The sequence below is a fragment of the Cottoperca gobio genome, chromosome 15 (assembly GCF_900634415.1).
Source record: "Cottoperca gobio chromosome 15, fCotGob3.1, whole genome shotgun sequence".
Classification (NCBI taxonomy): Eukaryota; Metazoa; Chordata; class Actinopteri; order Perciformes; family Bovichtidae; genus Cottoperca; species Cottoperca gobio.
Window position 1 is genome coordinate 17,717,222 of NC_041369.1, and position 23,349 is coordinate 17,740,570.

The 23,349-nt window shown below is 40.8% G+C and overlaps 1 protein-coding gene across 2 annotated transcripts in view; it reads right to left on the reverse strand.

The window, feature by feature from the left end:
- The window catches only part of chrm3a (cholinergic receptor, muscarinic 3a), a 69,670-nt gene extending 46,761 nt beyond the window's left edge, over nucleotides 1–22,909 (reverse strand). The window contains exon 1 of one of the 2 annotated variants that reach the window (XM_029450544.1): nucleotides 22,499–22,909. The gene's annotated coding sequence lies outside the window, so the exon portion shown is untranslated. Of the gene's footprint in view, nucleotides 1–22,125; nucleotides 22,187–22,498 lie in introns of those variants that run through there. The other variant, XM_029450545.1, reaches the window with a different exon arrangement.
- Between the last annotated feature and the right edge of the window lie 440 nt (nucleotides 22,910–23,349).

The window sequence follows — 23,349 nt, forward strand, 5'->3', positions numbered from 1 at the left end:
GGTCATTAGTCACTAACTAATTTGTATATCTTTTCATGTGTGTCGCTGCCAAATAGCTCATATTGGTTTCAGCAATCTACCTTTCCATCTGCAGCAGTGTTTAAATCTGTCTTTATTCAATATGTTTTAATCAAGGATCTACTTGAGTAGTGTAGCTACCATTCCCCACTGGATAATATCTGTCAAAGGGAAGAATGGCATGTCTTCATGTGTAGGGAAGTGTTCATGCCTTATATAGTCTTGGTCTAGTAGAGTTGCCTGCTGCACATAGCTGGATCTAGCCAGGGGCTAAGGAAGCAGACCTTATGAGAGCTCATTAAAACGGTCTTCAAGTCTTAAGAGACAAATATAAATGTACAAAATAAGTGAGCTTGCCTTTAAAAATAATCAAAAGTAATGGAGCACTTCCCAGACTTAAAAAGTATAATTAAAAACGGTCATAGCTGGATTGGATGTGTAAATGAAAAAGGGTGACAGAGTGGAGGACGGTCAAGGCAGGGACACGATACTAATATCCAAACAATTCACACACGCATCTAGTATTGTGAAACAAATGAGCAGGCTCGTCTCCTTTTCGTGTTGCACTTACAAATAACAGCTCACAGGTCTGTCGAAGAAGCATTTCTCTTATAATGGGGAGTTAGATGACATTTCGGGGCGAGGACGATTCTCGTTGCGGTGACATTTTCACTGGCTGCATGAAGATCAAACTCATTTAAATAAAAGTCCACAACTGTTTTCTTGCATTGTACAAAAGACATTTACAACAAGATGGAGCACTTCATCCTAATATGGACGACCTCACTTCACTTGGCCTATCTGCTCCACATTTAGCTGAGTCTGCAGGGGCGTTCTCAAGTGAGCCATAAAGAGAAGTGAACGAGACAATTACCATTTTCAAGTTTCCACTTTATATCTGCAACCCGGCATGATCATTTGCATGTAACACCCGATGAATGAAAGGGCTTTTCCCACAAAAATATGAAATGGTAATATACTGATAGAGTGTGAATGTGAATGTACAATAGCTCACCAATCTGAAACAGAGCTGTGCCATGCAGTACACGTGAAGGCCATTGCTTTAAAGTAACAGATAAAATGTCGAGATATTATATAAGCTTTAATTATTCTGAAGAAGAAAATCTTGAAGTGTTCGTTTTCAAAAAGCAACTGTGAGGAATATGAAAAGAAACTCAAGTTTAATCGGTACACTTGTGTTATATGTGAGAGTATCCATCCATACACCGGGCATCTGGAAGGCACAAGGCAACAATATATGTTCAGTATGGGTGTTAAGGGATTTGCAATTTGTGACAATATGGAGATTTCAATTGTTTTACACCAGCTATTTGTAAACCCATTACTAAGTTTAGGAGTTAGTTCTGAGTAACTATTTGCTATTTTCAAAATAGCGTTTAATGAATTCAGGATGCACCATTAAAACCGAAGAACCGTCTTAGCTGGTAAAGTCTTAATGTGTAATGTTTAAAACGGTTACTAGGAAATGTCTGTAGCGCCGTCCAATCAAAAGCAATCAACTGTGTAAACAGGAACTCATTATAGCATCGCACACTGTTGCAAAACTACCTAAAATTACAGTTTTAAAATAAAGAAGAAAATATTAACGTCTCAGTTCTTAAATGTAAATGTTACTTTGCTCCTTTAATATATGCATACATGGAGAAATATGTGTGTAACAGTTACACCTGCCAGTTACTGAATGCAAATGCATGTTGCAGAACGCTTCAATGGTGTGATGCATAAATCTCCACTTACTTATACTTCTGTTATAATTATGCCAAGTATTAACCTATAAAGAGATGACAACCCCTTCATGCATTATGCAACAGTAGAATCAGGTGGTGCCAGGTGGAAAGCACCACCTGGGGACTTCCTGTGTATTAAAGGAGGCACACAGGAGTATACAGTCTCCTCAGGCCAATAGTGCAGCACAGCACAGGGCCTCAGTGGTACGGATAGAAACCACAGTGGCAGCAACTTAAACATGATAGGTTGTAATTGTGCATATTAAACACTGAAAATCTCTCTACACGTTCACTCACACAGTCACACTTATCTCCTCCTCCTAAGTGGAGCCCCGTATCTCACCTAGCTGTGGTCCAATATAAATCTACTAGCAAAGCTCTTCAAATTTATTGGCCCAAAATACTTTGATATCACCTTTCACTGACTGTTTACCCTGCCCTGTGAGTGCAACAAAGCGAGAACCACTACACAGAAAAACTACACTTGATTAATGTCTTTTACGACTTATCTTATATGACTCAAACACCCAGTGTCGAGTTGATTTAAGAGCTGCGAGTTCTGTCGGGGCATGATAAAAATGGGGCTCAAACTTCATTGAATGCTTAGGCAAAAGGGGAAGAATGTTACTGATGCTTGTGATATTAACCATCAAGCAGCATCTTAACCTTGCAGCAAATATTCAATTCCACCATGGTAACGGCGACAAACGACTCAGTATCTAATCACCTGCTTGTAAGGGCAAAGTCAAAAAGACTGAAAAACTGAGACAAAGAGACAGAAAGTGTGCGTTTCTTAAAGCTGAACTGCAGTTGAGATTCAGCCAAGGTCATCCTCATACTCATGACATACATGGAGCCAGACTGAGCCTCTCACTTGGATGCTCTCCATCCGCTCCCACTGATAAGACCGGCTACTTTATGTGCAGCAGACAGACACCCACGGCTCTGTATTGTGTGGCTTTAGTGTGATTAAAACCACATTTAGGTTTTCTTGAATCACAAGAAAAAAAGACAGCATTCTCACATATACAGCCTTTAATTTAGATATACTGTTATATTACATCTACCAGCTTGCATGACTACAAATAAAGACTTTTCTGCAGAATATTTTTAAGTTTCTGAGGTAAATATGTGACGATGTAATGGGGTATAAACATGCACGAGCCACTGTAAGGCATAGGAAGCACATTGCAGTCACATAATTGTTCCACTAATGGAGCTTTCAAGCCACAAAGGTGGACAGGGGTATTCTGTTAATTGGTTTATGCATATGCCAGCCGGGAAACTCAATTGCAGGCTATCAAAGAGGTCTGAAACAGCTTAACCCAAATAAGACCTTAATCAAACTGCCAACAGTCCACATATTTAATGTGTGCAGCATGTGTAAGAAGGGAGAGGTGTACGTGAAACTCCCTGACCAGCAGGGCTGCTCTGCTTTCTCCTGATCAACAGTCTGTCACCCCCCTGCCAGCTAAAGTGTGCTTTAAAATTTATGAGAGAAAAGAATCTCTCTGGCACATCAGTGAGGACATATTTCAGTTTCTTCTGGAAGCCTCCTGTTGTACTCACAGAAGCACATGAATTCTAGAATAGGGCTCGGTTAAGGACAGCAGCTTAAACGGAAAGAGAGATATGGGTGATAATAAATACTGCATGCGTGAGACATTACTGTTTATGGAGATTAGATAGGCGCCATGTTGGTGCCAGTCTCAAGCAAATGCATGATGATGGTTACAGATTATACAGCGATAAAGGAAGTGGCAATAAAGTAATGATGAGATGATGTTTGCTGTAGAGGGAGGATGGTTTGATGTTTGCAAACAGTAACACGCGATTCTGCAATTAAAGTGAACAGCGCTATGTCTGCAGATTACAGTCAGTTGTCTGGATATGACTTTCATCATGAATATGAAAAAGATTGTGAATTTTTGCATCACCCTAACAGAAAGCATGATCCTACCTGAACAAAGGCGCAATGTCTGCTTCATAAAACATTGTCGAGTGAGTAAATCTGTGAGCCATCTGCTAAAACACACCCTCTCCCAGGGTTCTTGTAAAGGGCTTTATCCAAAACTTCAATCAAATGGCCAAACTCAAATGGCTTCTCCAACACAGAGAGGTTCACGGGAATGATCACCATAACTGCAGCTGATGATCTCAACATGCGATGCTTCCTGTTAAATGAGCCTTAGCTCATGGAGGTGGACCAACTGGCAGGAAATGAGACCAAATTGATTGGGAAGCAGATGGAAGAGAAGCAGCAAATATACGAAGCCCACGAGGCTGTAAAGGAAGGACAGAGATGGGGGTCAAAGATGAACATGAGAGAGAGAGAGAGAGAGAGAGAGAGAGAGAGAGAGAGAGAGAGAGAGAGAGGGAGAGAGAGAGAGAGAGAGAGAGAGAGAGAGAGAGAGAGAGAGAGAGAGAGAGAGAGAGAGAGTTCTGCACGGAGACAATAGCTCCTCAGTCACAGCCAATTTGAAGACAAATTTAAGATTCATTCAATCTTTGTTTTCAGACATCACTGACGGCAGAACGGCTCTTTTTGACCTCACAAAAGACAAGACAGTTGCCAAGCTCTTCAAAGGCACAATCTGTGATCCAAATATAAACACAGGGGTCACTATACCACCAATATTCAAAAGCAACCTGGTGTGCATTCTCAAATAGACACATCTTTTAACTCGGCAATCAAAGTTATTAATGTTGTCGGGAAGCTGTTCGTCATCATTATGAAGATGCATCCTTCGGTTATATGTTATGTGAATTTAACTGAAATGTATGTGGTTAAAGAAATGAAGGATTTAGCTTTTAAGTTTAACTCAAACATATGTGTGACAGCAAAGTGACACCACAGACGAACAAACATCATTTGTTATGGCAGGTTTTTACTTTGTTAGGACGATGAGAAGTAACTTAGAAGGTAAACTGTGGAGCTTTTGACCACTAGTCAAAATCATCTTTGCTGAGGAAACACACAAGAAAACCATGAATGCATGAATTTCCTATGGCTTTTGCATCCGATCCAGGTCTTTTAGACGAGTTACATATGGTTTTGTCATTCACAACAACAACCCTGTGATGCAAACGATATCAACATATAATACCTGCTGGATTAATACAACATCTACGCTGAATGGCCACTCAGATAAAAACCTTTTTTTCAACAGGGCAAATGACACATTGCCATATAAATATATCTCCTGTGAAGAGGGGCAGGCAAACACTCACACACACACACACACACACACACACACAGACACACACACTTCCTTGTGTTTAGCTGACTTCACTCAGTCGAGGTCAGAGGATTACAATCTATCTTGTAGGGCCGGATATGAAAGCTTCATATAAATCTCTATATACTGTGAGGGTACAGCAGCAAACTCAAAATACCCCCACTTCTCTTATAAAGTAGACAAGTAGAAATGTAGAAGATGTCAGGGTATAGTATACTTACATAACTGCATAGCTGTTATTATAATCTCTCAGAGAAATAGAGAGAGAGCTATAGGATCAAATCTGTTCTGCAGAACGCCACTGCTGAGTGTAGATGTGCCGTGTACATCACGCCGCCGCCATTAACAGCCTATTGATCCCGGTGAAGTAGACGGTGTCAGATAATGACAGATCTAAGGAAACCCACATCAAATTACATTCAAATGTAGTCACATAAAGTGCTTTAGGTGAACAGGTTGTTCACAAAATGCATCTGTGGAAGGATGAGACTTGAATGGTCTGAGGGAAGTTATCTGCCCAGAGCGTGAATTAAGAATCCGAGCGCGGTCTCCACATCATTAACCCTTCGGAGCTACACTGACCTTAGATGTTCATTTGATCTCATCATGTTTTGGTGAATGTGGAAGTGGAAAGGGGTGAGGGTGCGGGGGCCCTTTGATGTTGTATTGCAAAATGTCTTTTATCTCTCGTGAAGCGTTTGAGAGCGGGGCCGTCTGTCCAAAAACTCAATTCAAGCTACTCTGGATGTGAGCCGACAGCACAAGAGGAGAAGTGAGGCACGTAGGTGCGACCGACACCGGGGGGGGGGAATAAATGCAACTATTAGGACAATTAGGACCAAAAACTGAGCGGCACAAACAAAAGAAGCAGATGCAATCCGGAGAAATCATGAAAAAAAAAGGGGGGGGGGGGGGGAAATCCAGTGCACCAGCTCTGTGTCTGGTAGCAAGATGACCAAAGCACAACTTAATTCCTGTTTATGAGCTGCTCTCGTGTGATATCCAGCTGGTGTACAAATACGCTTTTCATTGAAGCTCATGTTAATGGTTAGCATTGTGTTTGATTGATAATGGAAGGCAGCTTGCTTGACAAATGATGTGTATCCTTCGTGCACAGAGGGAATTTCCTCAGCCCATTTAGGTATCATCTGGGGTTTCATTACCACAAACACCACAAAGTGGCATAAAAACATTCAGAATCCCAAAAGCTCAAAGCTCTTAGTGTGTTCACTCAGCCAAAACTGCGTGGGTTGTTGTCCCCATTAAGTGTATTGTACCTTGGAAACAAGGTGGAAAGAAAAGTGGGATAAAGAAGGAGGATGGAAGAGGAAGAGGAAGAGGAGGAGGTGGGATACGTGTGTGTGTGTGCGTGTGTGCATCTGTGTGCGGTGTATATGACCAGGACTGGCAGACCACCCCCCCCCCCCCCCCTGCATTCTTTCATGACTGTGAAAAGATGCACTGCAGCTTACGTGGGGAGGGAGGAAAAGAAGCATATGCATGGCTTTTTACATTAGGCGTTTCATCTCTCTCCTGCCATCGGTCATCAGAAATGGGAGAACACCGACTCCCCAACACTGCACTCCATTCCAATTTCGTTTAGCTCGGGTGCGACACGAGAGAAAGAGAAAATAAAGAAGCTCGTAGTACAATGTCCCAAAAGGAGCAAGAACAATTATTTAAGCACAAAGGAATTTAACTGCATTGTCTCAGCGCCAGTACAAACAAAAGAATAATCTTGGTTTTCAAATAAAGATGGTCTTCCGTCAGGCAAAAGCTATTTCTAACCTTCATCTTCCAGAGACCACTAATAGTCATGAAATACTTCCTGTGGACTCTGTAGTCCAGAAAAAGAAGCGAAAAATGTAGGCAAAAGGTCGCACTAACGACATCAGGAGAACAAAGTTATTATGAAATCTATCTCCCTTGGTTTCTTAAATCAGAGCACACTGTATGTCTTCCACAAACAAACATACAGACGAAGATAAAGTAGTTTCTCACACATGAGCGAGGCTCACTGGGTGACTTTTAATTAGTTGTGACCATAATTCAACATACATAATGCTGAAAAAAAGTGTTTGTGTTTTCAAGGAATTGCTTCAGAGAGAATCAAATTGTTTACTAGTGATGTGAAAACTTCATGGGAACAACATCTTTGTCCATTTGTTTGCCTTTTCACAAGTTATTTGTGCAGTTTGACCTTTTAATGCTGCACAAACAGCAAGTCATAAACAGTAAGGAGCAGAGCCAGGATCTTGAGCCATGATGGAGACGAGATCTGAGCTGTATCCGTCCAGAATTTGTAAAGAGAAAGCACATTTCTTAAGCTAATAATTGTGCCGTTACAAAATAAGAGCCACAAAGAAAGACATGTTAAACTGCAAAACACACACAGCATCTAAGTAAAACTAAAATAAATGTCCAGCACAAGACGGCACCGTGTGCATTCTCACACCAGTGATAAAACACCATAAGGTGCGGTGAACCACCGTCATGACAGCTGAAGGGTTATTACCAATTAGACCGGCTGTGTCTCTATGCCTTTGTGACTGGGGGGTGGGGGGTGGACAGAACAGCTGAGCCTCTGCCACAGGAGGTAACAAAGAGAGAGACATGCAGCAGCAGTCAACCAGTCGTATTAGAAAAGAATTCTCCTCAGGACCACAGAAGGGAAAACAGAAACAAGAAGAGAAAAGGATTTAGAAACTGAGCCCTGCAGCTGGTGAAAATAAAACCAAGAGGAATACGCTTTTAGTAAAGCAAACAACCTGCAGTCATCTTCGGAAATTGCACAATTTCTCTGTTTCAAAAACATGTTGCCACAACACAAGCAACGTTAACTTTAAAGGAGCTCACAGATGAGTAGAAAAACACCAGCAGTTTTCTTTTGGGACTTTAACTAAATTACAAAGTATATCTTTTAGTTGATGATTAATTTCATTTTGAAGCTTTCTCGTTGTCCGGTGGGAGGCCAACGACCTTATCCATGGGGCACAATTTATTATCAAGAGAAGAGATAATGATGTTGAGGTGCATGTCCACACAATGACTACACACTGATTTCAACTGGGTATTAATGAGATATTTTGGAATAGCGATCCAGACTAATTAAAATCAGCATGCGAGAGAGATACTTTCACTTACGTGGTGGTGTCTCGTCTACTGGACTAAAATGCACCTTCTTTAATAGTGTTTCCCAACCTTTTAGGTGAACTACCCCTTTATAGATACAACCCATCATCATCAACATGTGTTACTTTTTACCTAGATGTTATTTAATACTTGATTATACACAGTAAAGGCCAATATTGTTCGAATAACCTGTGTTTATGTTGGTGGTGAAGTTTGCATATTGCTATATTTTTAGTAGTTAGGGGGGCAGGAGCTGGACACTTCAACTACTCTTCTATTACTACGAGCTAGCTGTTAACACTTCCCTGTTTCCTCGCTAACTAATTTCCATGCACTCTAAATAGCAACACTGTTCAGGTGTTACAGCTGTATAAATACAGGATATTATATGGCTTCTTTAAAGCTACTAAACAATGTTTTACCAAACATATTTCCCCTGGCAACTGCAGAACCACGTTTCTGTAACACATAGCATATTAATGGTTTGAAAGGGTACTTTATTTAAAAGGAGGGGAAATAATGATGTAGCACCGACAGCAAAGCTCGATCACCCACTGTGGAACAGAAAATCATGTGTTGTTCAAAGTGCTGAAAATACCTGCAGTACAGATGAACAGGAGGCCGGGGAATAATGAGCCACAATGAAATGATCAAAATGCAAAACACAATCAAAAACAACACGCATCAGAAAGTACAGCATAACAGCCTTATTAGAAAACACCCATCCTGTCGACACGTAAACGGATCCATAGTTTGCTGTTTGGAGTGAAACAAATATAGAGAGGCTCATGCTCCTTCACTTCTTTGTTCCTTCTCCGCTCTGCTGGATCAAGAGTTAATTCTGCTGAGAGGGACTGTGGGCTGCAAGTGACAGCGCTGAATTAATGATTCATTATGCCCAGTGTAAGCAAATAGTGAGCCGGCGATGGAGGAAAATGGATTTACACACATCCAAAGCCAACCATGACATATTCTTCAGCTAGAAAATATTCCCATCCCCACGTCGAGGAAGTTAAAAGAAGCTCTGGTTTGTAAAACCACAGGATACATTTTTTTTTTAAAGAATGTGCTGTTCAGATCCACACATTTTTGGGGGGAAAATATTTCTTAAGAAATCTAAAACCCAAAAACGTTGAAATTCATAATCATTCATTATAAATGTGATATATTGCTTGTACAGCCTGGGGTTTTTTTCTTCTAAATTAATTTTCCATTTTCTTTTCATTCAGGCCAGTCATTTGAGTCCTCACTACATCTTAGCCTCGCCATATGTTCAGAGGTACAAGAAAAAGTATAACTGTAACATTTCTCTTTAAAAGCAGGGCGCTTGATGCTGTAGCAGACATCATCAAAAATTGATAGTCCATGTTGAAAAAGTTTAATTAATGCAGAGAAAACAGCAGAATTGCAGAATGTGTAGTACATGCCTATTCCATTAGGAGACACACCAATGGTTTTACCCATGAAGTGTTTTGGGACAGTTTCCGTCGAACACTTAAGACTATTTCCTCTGGTTCAGAACTTGTGGCACGGCTATAATACGAAAGCTCTTTTCAGGTTTGCACATGCAAGTCTAGAAACCTCTTAATCTCCTGTGTCCACGGATAACCTCAAGGATGTAAATTCAGCCGAGCATCACAGATTAGAGTCTTGCTTCTCTACTTTCTATTTTAGGAAGAGTGTTGTTCAAGTTCACAAATGTTATATCATGCCTTCTATCTTTTCCTATTCCACCTTTCCATCTCCATCTTTGTCACGACCCGAAGGGATAGCGAGTGTGAATTACCCAATTAAGCCAAATTCATGTTTCAGGTGATATAAAATGTAGGGAGCTTATTTATCTCCAGTGCATCACATGACCAAGACACATCAACAGATGCTACAGTCTTTCAAACTCCAGAGACCTGAAGTTTGAAACGGATGGTCTTAATCAGACAGGAGGACTTATGAGCAGGTTAAACATGGAGCCACGGAGGTCTAGAGGTCTTATGTATGTACGGCGAGACATCTGCATACGTCATTCTGATGGATGAGGCCCGGGCAAAGATCGAATGACCTCGCTGCGTAGACAAGCCCTGTGTTAGGTTGGGCCCCGTCCTGTCACTTCCACTGACTGATGGTTGCATTGAACTTGACCACGGCCATACAATCACAATGACAAGGCTCCAATAATGGCAGTGAGGATTTTTGTGTGGGGGCGGGCAAAAGCTAATCAGTGTGCATACATTGTTATAGAATATCTATGAAAAAGAGTAAATGCTGTCAGTAAGGACTGAATTTAAAAACTCTGGAATAAAAATGTCCCAGCAGCAAAGATGAGGGATTTCTTATTTCATGCCCCTGCGGTGAGGGATTTAAAAACACCCAGAAGAAATCTCCTAATAGGGACACCCTTTCGACACTGACTCAATAACAATGCAGCATTATTAAAACGTATTTTCATACTTGCCCGATACTCGACAATTTTATCATTTGTTACAACAAAAGGAAAACAACATCCTTACACTGATACAAACATGGTAATTATTCTTTTTGAGGTATTAAACTCTTCCTGCTCAAATGGTGGAGAAGCAATGATAACAAACTTACATAACTAAGCTGAAAATGTCTATGATTTTTTGCATTAGTGATGCTTTTGAATTTGTGCTGTAAAACAAAGAAAAGAGACGGACTCCAAAGGGAAAGACAAGTCTGCCTCGGATGCATCTGCAACGCAAATTGTCATTTCATTTCTTTCATGGCTCTTTGAAGCATTCCACAGAGACAAGTGAATTCTTATTCGAGCTCCCAGTCTCTCATACACCCAGAGAAAGTTGAATTCAATAAATTAGGAAGCTGCAGCACCTGTATTATTATCCGCGTGTTGAGAGAAGGGTCAGACACACAAGTAGAGAGCCTGCTGGACAGAGTTCAGTTCAGTTCAGTCACTTTGTTATCCTAGAAAGTGACAAGTGATGAAAACAATACAAAAACAATAAGTTACCATAGAAATGCTTCTACAGGAAGCATTAAAGTATTCAAATGCTTAAATCTGCGTATCCTGTCAAAGCTGCAGTGATGCACGGCATACTGTATTTAAAGAATTATCCAGTGCACAGATGCATCTGAAACATCTGCACAGACAATTTGTTCCGATTAATTAAATACCCGGATTAGAATTTGGACAGATTTCTCATTTCACCCTTCAGCAGCTCTTTGACATATTCAGCAGGGACACCTGACGCTGCAAACACTGGAAAGAGTCAAAACATACGAGTGGGGGATTTATTTCGACTGTCTGGAGTCTCGAGTCCTCATCAGCATTCCTGCCTTGTTAATGTTACTGTTCAGTGACAAAGCATTTCATACGACGGCCAAGCGGTCTCCATCACAACTCTACCGAGCCACTAGTTATTAAACACATCTGGCAGTTATATGATTAACGTTCTTCACATTAGTAAAAGATAGTGTTTGGAAACTAACCATGGAATTAAGAAGGAGCCCAAACACTGGATTGTGAGCAATGTAAATAACTTCTGCCACATCCTGATTATGATATATGGAGAGCAAAGTGCTGTACTCAAACTTGCTGCCAAAGCTGAGATACAATAAAAGGGGTCATTACCAAAACAGGGAAATGACTCAGACTGTTTAACTTGCTCTCCAAAGCACTGTTGATCATTGTTAATTCATTATATAGCCTCGGATCCTGATATCTAACATACAAATAATAAATAGAGAGGCAGCAAAGAGGTCACAGGGTTACACCGCTCCCCTGGTGGTTCTCAGCAGTTCAGGATTAAGCAGGATGTGACTGATGTAATGATAGGAGCTTAAGAAAAAACTGCCCCACCATGTCTCTGTTGAAAAGGAGATTTAATGAGATTAATTTAAAGAGCTTTATGGAGACTAATCTGGATTTAAAAAAAACCAGTGGTTAAATAAACATGACCAGCAAAGAGGAAGGAGCAAAGAGGTGGCACAGCCTGAGAGAAAACTTCAGGAGTTTAATCAGGGTCATCGACAACATGTAGACTTTTTAATGAAACATTGTTACGAACACAATCGTGTGAGTTGAGAAGAGCTGCGGCAATTTATCCAACCAGCTCAAAGCTTTCTGTAATCACAACCCCAGCATTTACAGTACCTGCTAGATCACAGTGCCATGTTGGAGGTTTAAATTATTTAAAGCCACTCTGTGCAGAACTATTATGTAATTACAGCATCTGTTGAATTGTAATAATGGCATAAGTTTGTTTGTAGCAAAATGAAACAAAAAGAAACTTGTTGCTTTCATCTCAGGAGCCACAGATAGTTCCTCAGGAGTGCAGACAGGAATGAGCTAGTAAATGTGTTACAATACATCTCTTCCTCTTGTGCAAGATTACAACTAAATATAATTAATAAATAAATGTACAAGTGTGCAATGCTGTCTGCCCCAGTATTTCTTTTTAAAACTACAACCGGGTAGCACCAAAGTCGGATGTTTTAGCCACGCTAACGGCTAACGGCTAACGGCTAACGGCTAACGGCTAACAGCTAACGCCATGGCTCTACGAATGTCGGTCTGTCGGTCAGCGCTCTACTACTTTGATCTACTACTGTCATTTTGTACAGATTTTTTCTCGGGCCCTAGATGAAAAAATCCTACTGATTTTGTTCCCTTTCATCTTCCTGAAGAGCCCCAGGAGGTGAAATGTCTCAACAACTACAAGATGGATTGTCATTCAATTTGGCAGCGGACATCGGGTATCTGATTTGTGATCCCCTGCCTTTCGCCACCATCCTAATAAGGTCAACATGTAAAATTATCATACCTTTTTTTAAGATCAAATAGCTGTAAAAAATTAATAAATTTTCCATTAGCCTCAGCTGTATTTTGTGTTAGGTGCTAAATATCTCGGCTACGTCATCCTCATCGGTGTGTGCAGGTTCGTTTGAAGCAGCTAAATACCCAAACAGAAACTAAAATGGCGTCTTGCTTTGTACTTCTGCCAGCTCTGCTACTGCTGGAGAATAAGTCCTTGTTTGCCACTTTGATTTGACGAGATTTAAACTGAGCTCTCTGCCAGGAATCAAGACTTTATAAATCAAGCTGATTTAACCATTGTATTTTCATGTTTATACCATATATTTAGCTGAATAAATATTGATAAATAATAAGCTCCCGCAACTCCAGTGTTTTGCCTGTATATGCAATAAATATGCCCAGCTTGGGTTATGATTACATTTCAAAGAAACACAGAGGGTACGGAGCCAATAAACAGTTTCCTTTTTTTTCTACCAACACACACTGCCAGAAACCTTTGTATGGAGACATGCCAGGCGATTCCATCCATCCTCTCTCGCTTCTGGCCTGCTTTTCCTCCCAAAGACACCACTAAAGTTAATGTACTCTGGCTATCTACCCCTCTACCAAATCTTCCCCATTCCTGTAAAACCTCAGAATCTGTTCAGACTGAAATTGGATTGAAGGCTACAAAAAAAAAGAAATTTCCTTTTCTTTCACAAAGCTGTTTGATAAGGTTTGTGCCTGTTATTGCTAGAGGGCTTGCACAGCTGATAAGGATGAACACAACATAATACAGATGACCGATCCTAAAACCTACTCCAGTGATTCATGTCACTGCCCTTCTCCCACAAAGCTTTCATGCCATGCCAAGTTACACACATTCCTGTGATGAGCTTCGAGATTATTATCACTTTGCTAAGTGGAAGTAATCTCTGGGAGGTGTTCAAGGTTTACACCGGTCCATCAACAAAACACTGAGGAGGGAAAAGCCGGCATTCCCTGATCAATACAGGGAATTTAGACTCAAGAGACGAAATGAAAATCGTTGCTCACGCTGATGTTAGAGCCTAAATTTTCATTCCCTTCATTTAAGTTTTGGGGGCTTCACACACTCTCTTGAAAAGGGTGTTTTCTATCACTGTAACAGTAGTGTTCGTTAATATATAGGCCTGCAGATAAAAAGAGTGAGGAGCTAATCGTAGAGGAAGGGTAAAGTCGAAACGTTGAGTTTGGTTCATGGACTAAGAAGGTTTCCCCACTGCTTTATAATCAGGCTGTTGTCTGCTTGTTACTTTTATGAAACACTTCCCCAAAGGAACATTGTACATCTGTGGCCGTCTTCTGATTCTGTCTTAGCTTTCAACCTGTCCAACAGGAGAGAGCGCTGTGCAGTAAAATACTGACAATAAAGTATTGAACCAAATACTTCTTCAAACACACACGGACAAGATCAAATTGGAGAAAAAATATTTTTTGTTGCTTTAGACTCATGTAAATGTCAGCTGAGGATTTGATTCTCTGGCCTGGGGGCTGCAAGTCTTGTTGGCTTGGATTATTTTTCCTCTACACATTTTAGCCAGAGGGCTCCCATTACATCCTGCCCTCGCCTGCTACAAGTGGTACAACTCCTGTCTCTTTTTCAAATGTCAATCAAACTAAGGAAGGAGGAAAACTTAAAGACAGGTGCTGGTTTGAACTTCCTTAAAGAATGCGGTAAATTGTCACTCCTACACCTGCTGTAAGGCAAAAACTGGGAAACTTTCAAGTAGAGTTGTTCATTTGACTTTACTTTGAATGTGTCAGTCTAACTTTGACATTTGATCGGAAGTCGGGCATGACACAGGCATAAAGTCACAACAGAAGGAAACCTTCGAATGCAGGTAGAACAAACAAACTTGGATAAGACGCATGAATCAGGTGAAATGGAATAATGAAAACCAGCTGTGTAAACAATTCATTAACGATAAAGCTCCATGACTGTAGAATTGAAGAGAAAAATCAATATTTGACCCGCAAAGCATGACACATCTGTTCAAATTCTTAATAGTATTATTCAGGGGAAATAAAGCACAGACATCTTTTCTTAAAGGGTCTCATAAGAAGTGCTAATATTTTAGAAATGTGGTTTGAACAACATTTTGAATCGGTCCCCCACCTCGAGACATCTGTACAAGTATGCAAACACCTACATGCACCCAAATGCACACGCTGTGTTTACCGAAAAGGTTAGAATACCCTTTAATATGACTTTCACACAATCCAAACAACAACTTAACAAATCAAACATTGTCTCAGTAGCACAACACGTCAGACACTAAGCTTAACACAGGGGCCAGAGTTCAAACCACAGCACACACTGTATCGTAAGCTTATAGAAACGCTGCTGGTTTGCACAGCAGCTCTGCCCAAATCGTATCAAAAACGAAGTCGGCAGCGACTCAGCAGAGATATTAGATCTAACAGGTTGGCACAGTAGCCAATCACCATCTCCAAATCCCCTCGAAAAAGAACTCGCTCACCTTTTTTACTGCATCCTATGAGCCCGACGCAGTGCTCTTTATCAAAACACAGAGCTATGATCCCCTCGGCACATACAATGTGCCATACGCTGCTCCACAAGTAGTTTGTGATTAGTTCTGATTTGTAAAAAACATCCTTCACACTGTTTTAACTGTGTGACAGGTGTTACATAAACGAGGGGCATATACTTCACTCTGAATTACGGAGGCCTATTAACAGAGATGATGTCAAAACAACAGCAGTGCAGACACATTGCTGAATGTAGATTACACTGAGTGATGATCCACAAAAAGCAAGAGACTGAAGAAATTTAAGTTCTTAAACATTGTTCTAAATACTGTATGTCCAAGGGCCACATCTATGTGCAACTACACCAGTTGTACCGTCTACATGTCTGTCACTTTTCCAAACCCTAAATGGAAAAAGATTATCTGATCTGGTTCATCTACTCGTCATGACAGGGCCAACTTTCCTCCAGTGGGAAAAAAATGTGTGAAATGAAGGCATAATAAGAGCAAATATAAATCATTTAAAATAGAAAGTTATCCACCTCGCTCCAACCTCCGACATGATTTGAAGATGGAACATTACAAAGCCAAAAAATGTGATTGAGTCAGAACGCGTGTTAAAGCCGAGTGCTTGACGCACAATTGGACTCACTTGATAGGTGCTTGATGAGCAGTACAAAAGCCAGAAGGTGTCAGACAGAAACAAACAACTGCAGAAAACAAGTCCAACAGGCACTTCTTTCTCGAGTTGTAATGCACCAAATGTTTCACATCAGAGTCCTTGAAAATAACTTCCTTTTAAATTCTGATATATTCATTTTGACAGAAACCTAATTGCAGAGCAGCATCTAATCTAACTGTATGTTGCCGTGATTACACTTCAAACTATTTCAATTTAGTTTGAAATTAGGAGCTGCTTGTTGTGGCATTATTAAAATATGTATTATCAGCAATCATCTCACACCTATAATAAAAAAGGTATCCTCATTCATCCCAGAAAAATATGAGCCTGAGCATATTAAATTATATGTAATCAGACTGTATGCTCATTTGAGAGGTACTCCATGCTCTGTTCTTCCTGAGGTTTCTTACATTTTCAAGGTTATTTTGACTCGACTTGAACTAGCATCCAAGAGTAAAAGAAGCCCTGAGTTACTGAACCAACAACAGATGTTTGCTTGAACTACACCAACATCTGTCAGGGATTCCTCATCATGAATTATGAAAGGTTTTAAAGACATACATATTAATTTCATCGACCTAGAAGGTGTGACAGCGTTCTCTCCACTCGTCCCCAACATGCTATTATTCAGAGCACCACATGTCACAGTATGTAGTATTCTTACAATTCCTTCAGTTTGAAAAAGCCAATCAAATATCCCGCTGACAGACATAACAACACCCATAACTGCAAATTGCATCGTCGAAATCGCGTTGACGCTTTAATGCTCAAACGGCCTCCTTGTGCGTGTCAGAAACTACACGTTGTGAGCATTTTTCCAATCGTACATAAATGGCTTTGCTCCAGACAACATGTCATTTTGTTGAAATGTAAAATGAAAACAAGGAATGCTGCATTGTTACGAGGATGTAGAAGGCAGATGTGTTCTTTGGAGAGTTCAGAAATGTGGGGGAGAACCAGAACATTCAAAGAAAACTATTTTATCAAGGCAACGCTTGTTTTGAAAGGAAAAAGATGCATCGTGGCATCATGGAGTTTTTCAACCTTGATCATTTTTTAAATACTTTGAAAGATGTCTTTGAATTTTGTTTTGTTGTATCCGTTTTTTTCCCCTGGTGGCTAAAGTATTTTTTATTTGTTCTTTTCTTTCTTCTTTCCTACTTTCAGTGTCCCTTCATCCACAGAAGCAGTTTACCATGAAACCAATAAAACAGTGTCAACAAAGGGTAATTGCTATCTTATTAACGCTTTAATCTTGCAAAAAAAAACCCACAGAGTTTATTAAGAGGATTAAACATTCATCTCAAGTTACCTCAAAATGTTTATGAAGAGAAACTTGTTAGTTTTACATGAGCTTCAATGTTCCCGAGCCACTGTGGAGAGTTTTTGATAGATTAGTTTGCCGCAGTGAGAAAAAGAACGTAGTGTATGTTAGCAATCTTTAACGTAATCAATACTGTGTGGAACTACATTAACTCAGAATAATAAACAAGCCATCGACGAACAAAGAAATATACGGCTAAATATTGAGAGTTAGAGGCTGGTCCAGGCCAAGTCAAACATCCATCATAATCACGACGTCTCCCTTTCTGCATGCTACACCAGGCATTGCTCGGGCTGGTGCAGATTCACTCTCTGCTAATAGATTTTGACTCACAGTATACATATTTCACTAGCGCTCTATCATTCTCTGTTGTCTTGTTCCCTGTCTCTTTTGCTCACTTTTTATGTTTACAGTTCAGCTCTCTTTTACCTGGAATCCATCCCCCTGGACCTCCACTAAAAAGTGATGGAAGTGCAATCTGTTATCGATTTATTGGCGAAGCACGGACAGACAGCAGACAGAAAAGAGCAGTTATATATTAGACATGAATCTGAATTCCCTCAAGTGAGGTTTAATTTGTCAAGAGAGCAGAAGTAAAGAGAGTGAGACAGTTTGAGAGAGAAAGGCAGTGAAACATGACAGAGGGAGTAAGACAGAGAGAGTGGGTGAAAGACAAAGAATGAAATAAAATTAGGACAGAAGAAATAAAATGTCAAAAGATTCAAAGGGAAAAACTCAGAATAAAGATTGCTGGTGCAGTGGAGCGTACCAAACTGTATGGAAATACTGGTGCGGAAGGCAGCATGCGGGCTGTTTCTTAGGGCAATATTTACCGTTACAGCTGACAGATTCACATGTGCACCAACCGGAGAGTTTATATACCTAAAAGACCCGCATGAACCTATGTAACCAACATCTCTTACCTCCACTTGGCCTCTGTAAATCACCCTTCCTTTCCTGCCCAATACCTGACCTTTGAACTGCATCTCACTTGCATTATCTTGATTTGTGTTTGTGCAGATTGCTGTGTGCTGAACATACATAATATCCTCAGGTAAACATGGAGCAGCAGTTGTTAACAGCCTTGAAGTGAGCACCTTATTGCCACCAATGAGGGGCAGCTCCAGCTAAGCTTATGACAACTCGTAAAGGTCAGTGAGTGATGAGTGTCACTTTAACACACGTTATGTTAGCTATAAAAGCCTCAATTGCACCAGCAGGGCACCAGGATTGCTAGTAATATAACCATGAGACGTCAAAAAATTCAAGTTAAGTCAATGACATGTTATTTGTATTAGGTGCCAATGTAATTCTGATGAAATTATGTATTATATCTAAATTAATGGCCATATAAATATAGTCTTGTTTAAAACGTCCAGCTGCTTATTCAGCCACTGAAGTCAGTTCCTGTCACCTGAAGCGCCGGTTGGTTGGTGTACACATGTCATTGGAAACTGTTTGGAAAAGTGCAGGATCTTTAAAGAAATAGGTGGTGAGTGGATGAACCATCTGTCAATCAAAATCTTGCTAAAGCCAGTAGGGAGAAGAATGAAACAAATGTTTGTGAAGAAAAGCCTTTAGTGTTGTTCTTTGCTCTTCTTTCAATGAAGAAATACTCTGGAGTTCTTGTGTAGCTGATCCTATTTCATCATCTACGCTGACCTTTTTATGAGCTGCCATTGTTGTTTTGCACAAACAGTCGTCTCTCCTTGTCGCGCCACACACACCTAAACCACGGCCTGACAAGATGAGGGCACTACATTTGTGAAAATGGCAGCTGAGGAAGCAGCAGCGGTCGCTCCAGTGAATTGTCAAGTGAATAAACAAGCCGGCAGATATTTTGGCGGGCGACAATTGCGGTCATGTTCCCTTTAATGCTCTGTCCCGTTACAATTAGAAGGAGAAGAAGAAGAAGCGGTCAAATGTTGCAATCGTCATTTCCAGTACAACAGCCGGGTTTGCTTTGAAACAACAGTGACTACCATTTCAAATTTCTCACACTATGCAAGTAAGTACACAGTGTACTACCCCCGGAAGTGTACTAACGGAAGGATCTGAATTGAGATACAGCAAGTCACTTCCCAGCATTGTGTCTCTGAAGCTAAACAGGTGCTGCAAACGTGAAACAGCAGCAGGAGCTGCCCAGAGAGTGGAGACAAAAACAAAGAGGCCAAGCACTCGCCCCATAAGGCTTTACTGTAATCGCACCCTCAGACAGCTTCACTACTTACCGCAGAAACAAGGAAGGAGTCCAAAGCTGTGGAAACACAGACACTGATTGACAGCTTTCTATCTGTTGCTGAAATCCATTTTATCATCAGCACGAAGTTTGCACCGGAAAACACTTCGACTGAGATATTTTAAGGCTATCTACGTGGAATTTGTGTTATTATTTTAATGATTGAACTGGGATGGAATAGTTACCGCCAATTTGCTATCTAAAGATAGATGCTGTGCTCTGCTGTGTTGTGGTCTGCATGGCTGTGAAAGTGGATTAAACAGGCTTTAACATCAAGACAAGCTCTAATGAAACCCAATGGGGGAGTTAGCCTGTCTGTTTGGCCAGCTGACTCCTGTAAAATACACATCACTGTCTCCTGTTGCCTGCTCTAAAAGTATCCTGGTGGTGCCAATCAGGGCTCGCTGCGGCCCGAGGGTTAACTGTTTGATGCTTTTGTCTGGATCATACGTGGCTGAATCTATTTATGTCACCTACTCGTACATGTTTATAGCATATTCTTGTGTTTTAGCTGCAACCAGCAGCTCTAGAGCTTAGTTGGTCTGTAGTTGGGTCCACAAAATGTTCTGCACCGTGTGGCGGCCAAAGTTTTCATTCAAGGGCTGAAATTTGGCATGAAGGTAAAGCGTTTGTGAGGTTGTGTGTGTGTGTGTGTGTGTGTGTGTGTGTGTGCGTGTGCGTGCGTGTGCGTGTGCGTGTGCGTGTGTGTGTGTGTGTGTGTGTGTGTGTGTGCGCACTTGATCGCATCTTTTGCAAATGTACGCTTGTTTGGTTGTATTTCAATTCGACCTGCCTTTTTAAAATGATAATACACAAGCGTCTGGGTGAATCTGTCACACTCCCATTAGAAACTGAAAATGATTAGTCAGATATGTAGCATATTCATATTATTGCTTTAAACAAAAATGTCTACATTTTGGGAAATGTGCTTATATTCTTTTCTTGCCTCGAGTAAGATGTCTGTACTGAAAATATGAAGCTAAAGCCGCAGCCAGTTAGCTTAGCTTAGCTTAGCATTAAGACTGGAAACAGGGGCAAGCAGCTAGCCTGGCTCTGTCCAAAGGCAAAGAAATCTGACTACCAGCACCCCAGCTTGTTGAATTTCCTCTTAGGGTTTTACAAGGAATAATCAAATAGGACATGAATAAATAAGTGAGCTTTGGAGGTGCTTTTAGGCAAAAAAGCATGGCCATCAGACAGAACCAGGCTAGCCGTTTCCTCGTTTCCAGTCTTGATGTTAAGTTCAGCTAATCAGCTGCTGGCTATATAGCTTCATGTTTACTGTGCAGGCATGAGAGAGTGTTGATCTTCTAGAAAGCGATGAGAGTATTTCCCAAAAAATCCAGCTATTCCTTTAATGATTGAACTGAAAAGTAGGGAAAAAGCTTGACTTTAAGTTCTAGTAAACTATAGCAGAATAATTCTCCACATATAATTTACAAATCTTGCACTTTTCAACAGTGTACATTGCTTTTTCAACAGCATCTGTACATATTCACAACCTTGGGACTAATAATCCAAAAGCTTCTGCATCTGTGCCAACAATTTGCAGCACCCACGTTCAACCACAGGTACAACGGAAGATAAAAGCAAAGACATTTCCATCTATATCAATGTCACAATGTACTATCCTCCCCCCACAGCCCATGATCAATATGACAGTAGCACAGCAAAAACATATATCAAGGCTCAAACAATACATCAGGCCATTAGAGCTCTATTGCTGTTCACCTTTCTCAGTCTCCTTCATGTGTCCCTTTTTCTGAATGTCCTCCCCACAGCAGGCAATGGAAAGTCATAATCATCTAAACACATTCCTGCTCCACCTTTAACAGACTAGTAACAGAGCGTGCATTCACCATGACTGAGAAGTGGACTGCACTGTTCCCTAACAATGGCTTTGTTGATATATGATATAAAAACACTCTGGTTGTGTTGACATATACAACATATTAAAATGTTAAACTTTCGGGGTTTACAGCCATCGTGGAATAGTTTGTGATATGGCTACTGTATTGTCAAACTCACACAGGCTTCTGTGATGAATAACTGCAGCCATGGACTAAAAGGAAAATATTTGCACTATGGCACAGCTGCCATTCCCTCTGCTCTTACTCATTATCCAGCACAATGTCAAAGTACCCCCAGGTCACTGAGAGGGAACATTCCTTCACATTGCCATCTATGGGCATCATAAATAAACAGTCACCCCAAATGATGAAAGCCTTTCAGTTGCCATGTAAGGCCACAATTAATGTCCTCCTCTGTCCACATCCATGCAGTAACAAATACTTTGTATCTGGTCACCATATTAATAAATGTGCCACAAGAGGGAGAATACGCATCAAGCCAAATATCAATTCTTCTGTTTGATTAACTTCAGAGGATCCAAGATATGAAAACAAATATATTTCCATGTTTTTTTATTAATTGTACAGATTTACTTGATGAGCCACGTAGCCTTTTTGGAGGAGATGCATGTGAAGAGTGCAGAGCGCAGAGAGGTTGGGCAGGGATGCTGAGCAGGGCAGCGAGGGAGCAGCAGCGGCAGCACTTGTTTGCCAAACTTGCAATTAAAACAAAAACACATCTCATATGAGCTTGGAATAATATCCTAAATACAATACATATCCGCTTTGGAGACATGCACAAGTAATTAATATTTTCCTGTTTTGTCTGCAACTTCGAAGTGCAGCGTTGTGTGGCGAGAAACATGGCAAAAATGAAGCAGCTGTGAATCACCGCGAGTAGAAAAAACAGATACTTGCTGTGACACTATTTCCAAAACTTTCAGTTGTTTGTCTTATTTTCACCTACCTCATAACATTCAATAGTGCGCGGGTCAAAAGAAGTGCAGGTAGATGGGAAAATGGCAATCCAGTCAAACTTGTCACTGGTCCATGTTTGGCACAGCAGCAGTACAGCAGTCCAATGTAGTCGCATCTGAAACGCTAACGGTATACAGCTAACGAGGGTCGCCTTCTACCGTCACCGAGCCGTAGGTTGGCCGGCGATGTGAGGAGCAGCGCGGGATCTCCAAGGGCGCACGAATCACTGCGTCAGGATTGGCCAGAGCGGCCGTGACGCACCAGCAGGTGGCACACCCGGCGAATAAAAAAGTCCATATTCATTCATAGATAATAGCTCTGGGAAGACGAAGGAGCTCAACACGCACACTGGCAGATAAAGCCGACATACTCTATGGGAGTCATACAAGATCACAAATGGTCAAGGTCCTCCTTATTTCATCTCTGTCTCTCTGCAGGCTCAGTCTATGCTGTTTCCGTTTTAATAACGGGACAGTGTCATCACCCAAAGCTTCAAGCTGTTTCCTTTGGCACAAAATACTGAGCTATTCCATTTGGCACAAGCAATGTCCTGTTTTCTAATTGCAGTCTGTTTCCAGAAATGCTGCAATTTGAAAACACAAAAGAGTGCTTCTATTTTTCTGCCAGCAAATTATCTATTTTACACACAATAAAGCAGCCAAAAAATGTCAAATGATGCATTGTTTAATTGTTTTTTTTAAACTAGTCTTATTGATGGGGCTCAAAATACAAGTAAAGAAGGACGAGGAGAAAACTAGAAAGAGAAGAGCAACAGAATGCAAGTGAAGATGCAATCTAAATCTGGAGAGTACTGCGGACACTTACACACAAATAAAACCA